The 8895-nt window shown below is 45.5% G+C and overlaps 1 pseudogene across 1 annotated transcript; it reads right to left on the reverse strand.

Moving 5' to 3' along the window:
* Nucleotides 1-1474: 1474 nt before the first annotated feature.
* LOC100597175 lies at nt 1475-2488 on the reverse strand (annotated as a pseudogene). The gene has a single exon (XR_004028622.1). The product of XR_004028622.1 is annotated as a 60S acidic ribosomal protein P0 pseudogene (transcript).
* Nucleotides 2489-8895: the final 6407 nt, after the last annotated feature.

Genomic DNA, 8895 nt, shown 5'->3' on the forward strand with positions numbered 1-8895 from the left:
TTCTGCACAGCAAAAGAAATAATAATCAGAGCAAACAGACAATCCAGAGAATGAGATCAAGTATTTGCAAACTATGCATCTGACGCAGGACTAATATCCAGAATCTACAAGAAACTGAAACAAATCAGCAAGAAACTGAAACAAATCAGCAAGAAAAAAACAAATAATCCCATCAAAAAATGGGCCAATGACATGAATAGATATTTCTCAAAATAAGACATACAAATGGCTAACAAATATATGAAAAAACACTCAATATCACTAATTGTTAGGGAAATGCAAATTAAAACCACAATGAGATACCACCTTACCCCAGCTGGAATGGCCACTATTAAAAAGTAAAAAACAGGACTGGGCACGGTGCTAACACCTGTAATCCCAGCACTTTGGGAGGCCGAAGCGGGTGGATTACAAGATCAGGGGTTCAAGATCAGCCTGGCCAAGCTGGTGAAACCCCGTGTCTACTAAAAATACGAAAACATTAGCTGGGCATTGTGGTGGGTGCCTGTAATCCCAGCTACTTAGGAGGCTGATGCAGACAATTGCTTGAACCCGGGAGGCGGAGGTTGCAGTGAGCCGAGATCACACCATTGCACTCCAGCCTGGGCAACAGAGCAAGACTCTGTCTCAAAAGCAAAAAAAAAAAAGTAGAAAACAATAGATGTTGGCATCGATGTGATGAAAAGGGAACACACATATGCTGTTGGTGGGAATGTTAATTAGCACAACCTCTTTGGAAACCAGCATGAAGATATCTCAAAGGACTAAAAGTAGATCTACCATTCAATCCAGCAATCCCACTACTGGGTACCTACCCAAAGGAAAATAAGTCATTATACCAAAAAGATAACCTCCATGCATATGGTTATTGCACCACAATTCACATTTGTAAAGATAATGGGACCAACCTAATACCCATTATCTGATGAGTGGATAAAGAAAATGTGGTATATATATACCATGGAATACTACCCAGTCATAAAAAAGAATAAAATAATATCTTTTTCAACAGCTTGGATGGAGCTGGAGGCCATGATTGTAAGTGAAGTAACTCAGAAATGGAAAACCAAATACTGTATGTTCTCTCTTCCAAGTGGGAGCTAAGCTATGGATATGCGAAGATATACAGAGTTGTATAATGGACGTTGGAAACTCAGGGAGGGGGAGGATGGGGGTGCAAGGGATACCTGTCGAGTATAATGTACACAACTTGGGTGATGGGTACACTAAAATCTCAGACTCCACCACTATACAATTCATCCATGTAACCAAAAACAACTTGTACCCCAAAAGCTATTGAAATAAAAATTTCAGACCCTGGAAAAGATTTCTCTTTCCTCTTAATTAAATAATTCTCAAAAATAGATACAGATGAAACTCTGAGACATTTAAATATGAATGATTAAAGTATTTCCATCTGGCCACCTAAAAATTTATTTAGGTTATGGCTTATATCAATAATCAGGGTTTTTTTTTAAGCCTTTATTTCCTTGTTTTGCAAATAAAGCTGTCTAAGTTGGTTGCTTTTTGGTGATTAGTCAAAGAGACCAAATCCCATATCCTCGTCCGACTCCTCCGGCTCTTCCTTGGCTTCAACCTTAGCTGGGGCTGCAGCAGCAGCAGGAGCAGCTGTGGTGGCAGCGGCCACAGGGGCAGCAGCCACAAAAGCAGATGGATCAGCCAAGAAGGCCTTGACCTTTTCAGCAAGTGGGAAGGTGTAATCCGTCTCCACAGACAAGGCCAGGACTCGTCTGTACCCGTTGATGATAGAATAGGGTACTGATGCAACAGTTGGGTAGCCAATCTGCAGACAGACACTGGCAACCTTGCGGACACCCTCCAGGAAGCGAGAATGCAGAGTTTCCTCTGTGATGTCAAGCACTTCAGGGTTGTAGATGCTGCCATTGTCGAACACCTGCTGGATGACCAGCCCAAAGGAGAAGGGGGAGATGTTGAGCATGTTCAGCAGCGTGGCTTCACTGGCTCCCACTTTGTCTCCGGTCTTGATCAGCTGCACATCACTCAGGATTTCAATGGTGCCCCTGGAGATTTTAGTGGTGATACCTAAAGCTTGGAAGAAGGAGGTCTTCTCGGGCCCGAGACCAGTGTTCTGGGCTGGCACAGTGACTTCACATGGGGCAATGGCACCAGCACGGGCAGCAGCTGGCACCTTATTGGCCAGCAACATGCCCCTGATCTCAGTGAGGTCCTCCTTGGTGAACACAAAGCCCACATTCCCCCAGATATGAGGCAGCAGTTTCTCCAGAGCTGGGTTGTTTTCCAGGTGCCCTAGGATGGCCTTGCGCATCATGGTGTTCTTGCCCATCAGCAGCACAGCCTTCCCGCGAACGGGCATGCGGATCTGCTGCATCTGCTTGGAGCCCACATTGTCTGCTCCCAGGATGAAACATTTCGGATGATCATCCAATAGTTGGATGATCTTAAGGAAGTAGGTGGACTTCCAGGTCGCCCTGTCTTCCCTGGGCATCACGGCGGTGTGTCAGGCATTGCCACGCAGGGTTTAAAGATGATGTCACTTCCACAAGGACGCCTGGTGAGAGCAATAATCAGGGTTTAAACACAGAAAGTGGGCCACTAGGTATATGGCAGCGATTTGGCCTCTTGCAATTGCTGAACCTGGTTAAACAGTCTCTGTTAGGCTGATGTCTTCCTTTCTGATGCTGGAGCCTGAAGTCCATAGAGCAGGCAATCATGAAAGGAGGAAGGACATAAAGTTGGGGGAAGTGAGGACAAACTGGAACCTACAGAGATGTACTGGAACCTGAGACAGTCTCTCACTTTCTCCAGCTTTGAGGATGTGAATGTTTTGCTGGAGAAGCTGGTACCCTTCAACCAAGAACTAAGTCACACCTGGCCCAGGAGTCAGAGAAGCTTCAGGAGAATCCAGGAAGTGGTAGAGTAGCTCTGGAGAGGCTTCAGCTCAGTTGCAACTGATGGTCAGCAACTGAGCCGGAAGCCAGCAGATAAACAACAATGCATGTGAACTCCACCAGCACCTGGACCCCCTGCACTAGCCTGCAGAGTGTAAAAAATGATATAGTTCTCAATCCACTTCTGCCTTCCCAACCTGGTGCAAAACGTATTTTGTAGCCCACTCTGAGCAAAACATACAGAGAAAAGAGTTCTAGGACATGCAGTTCGGCTTACCAAGTTGACACATTACAAAGCACCATATGACTGTACCCTTATCGGCTGTGGTACTTTCCTTCATCTGAAAAATGTAAATGATAATAATTACCCATGGATTTTCAAAAGAAGTAAATGAAATAATATTTCTTCTAGGCACTGCGCCTAGAATATACGACACTCAAATTTTTGTTAAATCAGTTAGTTGATCTCTTTACTGAATTAGATGCTCAACAAATATGCTTTTGGTTTAAACTTGTGAAGATCAATAGCTTTTGGGGATGACAAAAGAGAATTATGGCTGGCCTAGTGGCTTCTAACTGTAATCCCAGCACTTTGGGAGGTTGAGGCAGGAGGATCACTTGAGCCCACTAGCTTGAGACCAGTCTGTGCAACATAGGGAGACCCTGTTTCTACCAAAAAAAAAAAAATTAGCCAGGCATGGTGATGTGCACCTGTAGTCCTAGCTACTTGGGATGCTGATGCAGGAGGATCACTCGAGCCTGGGAGGGAAAGACTGCAATGAGCCATGATCGTGCCACTGCACTCCAGCCTGGGCTACAGATCAAGGCCCTGTCTCAAAAAAAAAAAAGAGAGAATTATTTCATGCAAATTTAAGTAAGATTAGTGATTGTCTTAGTCAGTTTTATGCTGCTATAACATAATACTTGAGACTGAGTAATTTATAATGAACAGAAATGTATTTCTCACAGTTCTGAAGGCTGGGAAGTCTGAGACTGAGGGGCCGGTATCTGGTGAAGGCCTTCTTGCTGCATCATCTCATGGCAGAGGGCTGAGAGCAAAAGAAAGAGCAAGAGGGTGAAGAACTCATCTTTTTGTAAGGTACCCACTCCTGAGATAATGGCATTAATCCATCCATAAAGGTAGAGCCCTCATGACCTAATCATCTCTTAGAGGTCTCGCCTCTCATTGTAACCTACTGTTACAATGCCAATTAAATTTCAGCATGAGGCTGGACATGGTGTCTCACGCCTATAATCCCAGCACTTTGGGAGTTCTGTCTCCTTGAACTCTTGTACTTCTTTAGGGTAAACACTGAAGAATGGCATTGCCAGGACATAGGAAATACCACATTTAATTTAATAGGTACTGCCAAATTTCCCTGTTGATTCTGAAAACTTCTGGAATGCTTAGATCAAGATCTCAATGTCTCAGTCATTGTCTAGGGCCCAGAAGATCTAAAAACATGTTTGGACAGGCATTCCTAAAATATGTCATTTAGGTTATGTCTCTCCCAGGCCTGCTTGAGTTACTGGTACACAGATCTTTAATTCACTCAACAAGTGTTTATTGAATGTCTATTGTGTGCTAGTGCTGTTCCAAGCTCTGAGGATGAAGAAGTGGGAAGAGGAGATAAGTCCCTCCAATCTAGTCAGGAAGGTGTATTCTCACTGTTTAAACTCAGGCTGTTCTCAATCAAGTGTGTCTGATCCATAATAGGAACACAGTGTTCATGCATTCATGCTGGTCTTGCTTGGAAAAAGATCATCTTTCTTGGTTTTTTGGCTATAACAAATAGTTTTTATTAGTAGTAGCCAAATTTTTAACTTTCCATCAAAATATGCCGTGTCCAATTTTGTCCATAGTTATGTTAACTCAGGAGCTCAAAATTGCACCATATTTATCCAAGAGAAATAAAAACATATTCACAAAAAAAACCTCTTTGTACCAGAATGTAATGTTCATTGCAGCTTTATTTCTAATAGCCAAAAAACAAACAAACAAACAAACAAACAAACACCCCAGCCCAGATATCCATCAATAGGAGAAGGGATAAACAAGTTGTAGCATATTCACCAATGAAAAGGAATGAGCCACTGATGCAAGCAAATGGCATAAGTGTGTCTCAGAAACATTCTTCTGAGTGAAAGAAGAGTACACACTGCATCATGATTCCATCTATATGCAGACCCAAGGCAGGTGGATCATGAGGTCAGGAGTTCAAGACCAGCCTGGCCAAGATGGTGAAACCCCATCTCTACTAAAAATATGAAAATTAGCTGGACGTGGTGGTGGGTGCCTGTAATCCCAGCTACTCAGGAGGCTGAGGCAGAGAATCACTTGAACCTGGGAGGCAGAGGTTGCAGTAAGCTGAGATTGCGCCACTGCACAACTAATCTATGGTGGAAAAAGTGAAGCCACAAGGGATGGGGGCAAGAATCGAGTGGGTAGGGGCATGGGAGACCTTCTGAGGGTGATGGCAATTTATCTTGATGAGGTGTTGGGTACACAGGTGCATCTGTTTGGTTTTTTTTGTTTGTTTGTTTTTTGTTTTTTTGAGACAGAGTCTCACTCCTGCCCAGGCTGGAGTGTAGTGACACAATCACAGCTCACTGCAACCTCCGCCTCCTGGGTTCAAGTGATTCTCCTGCCTCAGCCTCCTGAGTAGCTGATTACAGGCATGCCCCACCACACCTGGCTAATTTTTGTATTTTTAATAGAGATGGGGTTTCACCATGTTGGCCAGGCTGGTCTGGAACTGCTGACCTCAAGTAATCTGCTCAACTTGGCCTCCCAAAGTGCTAGGATTACAGGCATGAGTGACCATGCCCGGCCACAGGTGCATCTTATCAAACAGGAAGCTTGAGATTTGTACATTTTATCAAATGCAAATTTTATCTCTGAAGGAAAAAAAATAGAACCGTAAACAAATATCGAGCTTTAAATAATAATGTGTATGCTGAATTATTAGGGGGAAGTGTACCGATGCCTGCAATTTACTTTAAAATAAATGAAAAATAGGCCAGGCGCAGTGGCTCACGCTTGTAATCCCAGCACTTTGGCATGCTGAGGTGGGTAGATCACCTGAGGTCAGGAGTTTGAGACCAGCCTGACCAATGTAGTGAAAACCCCATCTCTACTAAAAATACAAAAATTAGCTGGGCGTGGTGGCAGGCGCCTGTAATCCCAGCTATTTGGGAGGCTGAGGCAGGAGGATTGCTAGAACCTGGGAGGTGGAGGTTGCAGTGAGCCAAGATCTCACCGTTGCACTCCAGCCTGGGCAACAGAGCGAGACCCCATCTCAAAATTAAATAAATAAATAAATAAATAATAAGGTGGGCTGGGTGCGGTGGCTCACACTTGTAATCCCAGCACTTTGGGAGGCCAAGGCAGGTGGATCACAAGGTCAGGAGTTCAAGACCAGCCTGGCCAAGATGGTGAAACCCCATCACTACTAAAAATATGAAAATTAGCTGGACGTGGTGGTGGGTGCCTATAATCCCAGCTACTCAGGAGGCTGAGGCAGAGAATCACTTGAACCTGGGAGGCAGAGGCTGCAGTAAGCCGAGATTGCGCCACTGCACTCCAGCCTGGGCAACAGAGCGAGACTCCTTCTCAAAAAAAAATGTAATAATAATAAGGTGAATTGATGAGGAATGGGTAGATGGATAGAAATATATGGAACAAAGCCACTATAGTAAAAACATAAATTGTAGAATCTAGCTGGTGTCTCTACTTAAAAAAGGATCTTTGGGCCAGGCACAGTGGCTCACACCTGTAATCCCAGCACTTTGGGAGGCCGAAGTGGATGAATCACTTAATTTCAGGAGTTTGAGACCAGCCTGGCCAACATAGTGAAACCCCATCTCTACTAAAAACACACAAAAAATTAGCCAGGTGTGGTAGTGGATGCCTGTAATCCCAGCTACTCCAGAGGCTGAGGCAAGAGAATCACTGGAACCTGGGAGACCGAGGTTGCAGTGAGCCGAGATTGCACCATTGTACTCCAACCTGGGCGACAAGAGTGATACTCTATCTCAAAAAAAAAAAAATATTTGGAGATCAAAAGCCTCACGTCACGTCATCCTCAGCCATGTGAAGCCAGTTCAGAGCTTTTTTTTTTTTTTGGAGTGGAGACAGAGTCTAGCTCTGTCGCCCAAGCTGGAGTGCAGTGGCACGATCTCGGCTCACTGCAAACTTTGCCTCCCGGGTTCACGCCATTCTCCTGCCTCAGCCTCCCGAGTAGCTGGGATTACAGGTGCCCGCCACCACACCCAGCTAATTTTTGTATTTTTAGTAAAGATGGGGTTTCACTGTGTTGGCCAGGCTGGTCTCGAACTGCTGACCTCGTGATCTGCCCGCCTCGGCCTCCCAAAGTGCTGGGATTACAAGCGTGAGCCACTGCACCCGGCCCAGAGCTTTTTGTTGGTGAAAAAAAGTGAATTTCTTGGAGGGATTTAGGAAAGAGTAAAGGAGAGAGAGTGAGCATAGGACAGCAAGGGATTGCAACAGATTCTTCTCTAGTGGCCTCCATCTCCTTGAATGCCTCCCAATTCATCCTTTACAACATTTTTTTGGCAACTTGAAGATCTTTTCCTAGAACCTTTAATCCAAAAGCAGTTGTGACTCAGCCAACAGTGAGATGTCCATATTCAAATGCAGAGGCCACACTGCGGTTTAATTACAAACTTTCTTTGTGACATACTGTTCCTCTTGCCTGCAAAGGCATGGATCGTCAACAGTTGACTGAAAAATGTTTTTTAGAAACCTTGTAAATTATCAACAGATTAGTGATGTAACAGAGTACCCCCATTTTTCTGATAAAGAACATGAGTTATTTTTAAAATGTTACTTGCTTTTCTCTTTCCTCCTTTTCCCCTGTTCCCCACTTCCTACCTATGTCTTTAGGAATGCAGTTAGAACCTTGACTTTCTCTTCACCAGACACTCCCTACAGGGCGAGCTTATCTAACTGTGTGCTTACTTAGAAGGTCCAGAGCAGGAACTTTCTCCCACTGGGAGATTGCCTTGAGAGACAACAGTCAATTTACAACGTAAAATGTGCCTGCAACAGAACCGTCTCCCACCTGGAGAGGTCTCGAGACAATGGCTACTTTACAACCTAGTTCTGCCCAATGGCCCCAGCCAGACCACCCGGTAGAGAAGACACTGAAATGAGTCACATAGTACACACCTGCTTTCTCCCTTCCCTGCCTGCCATTCATGCCAAGTACCCCCCGTTTTGTTTTGCTTTTGTTTATTTGTTTTTTGAGATGAAGTCTCGCTCTGTCGCCCAGGCTGGGGTGCAATGGCGCGATCTTGGCTCACTACAGCCTTCGCCTCCCAGGTTCAAGCGATTCTCCTGCCTCAGCCTCCCAAGTAGCTGGGACTACAGGTGCGTGCCACCATACCCGGGTAATTTTTGTATTTTTAGTAGAGATGGGGTTTCACCATGGTGGTCAGACTGGTCTTGAACTCCTGACCTCGTGATCCACCTGCCTCATCCTCCCAAAGTGCTGGGATTACAGGCATGAGCCACCGCGCCTGGTGCCAAGTCCCTTTTTAAAAGCCTCTGCTAGGCCGGGCGCGGTGGCTCACGCCTGTAATCCCAGCACTTTGGGAGGCCGAGGTGGGCGGATCACGAAGTCAGGAGATCAACACCATCCTGGCTAACACGGTGAAACCCCGTCTCTACTAAAAATACAAAAAATTAGCCGGGCGTGGTGGCGGGCGCCTGTAGTCCCAGCTACGCGGGAGGCTGAGGCAGGAGAATGGCGTGAACCCCGGGGGGCGGAGCCTGCAGTGAGCCGAGATGGCGCCACTGCACTCCAGCCTGGGTGAAAGAGCGAGACTCTGTCTCAAAAAAAAAAAAAAAAAAAAAGCCTCTGCTAGCCGAGCGTGGTGGCTCATGCCTGTAATCCTAACACTTTGGGAGTCTGAGGCGGGCAGATCACCTGAGGTGAGGAGTTCGAGACCAGCCTGACCAATATGGCAAAACCCTGTCTCC

This window comes from Nomascus leucogenys, chromosome 25 (assembly GCF_006542625.1).
Source record: "Nomascus leucogenys isolate Asia chromosome 25, Asia_NLE_v1, whole genome shotgun sequence".
In the NCBI taxonomy this organism is placed as follows: domain Eukaryota; kingdom Metazoa; phylum Chordata; class Mammalia; order Primates; family Hylobatidae; genus Nomascus; species Nomascus leucogenys.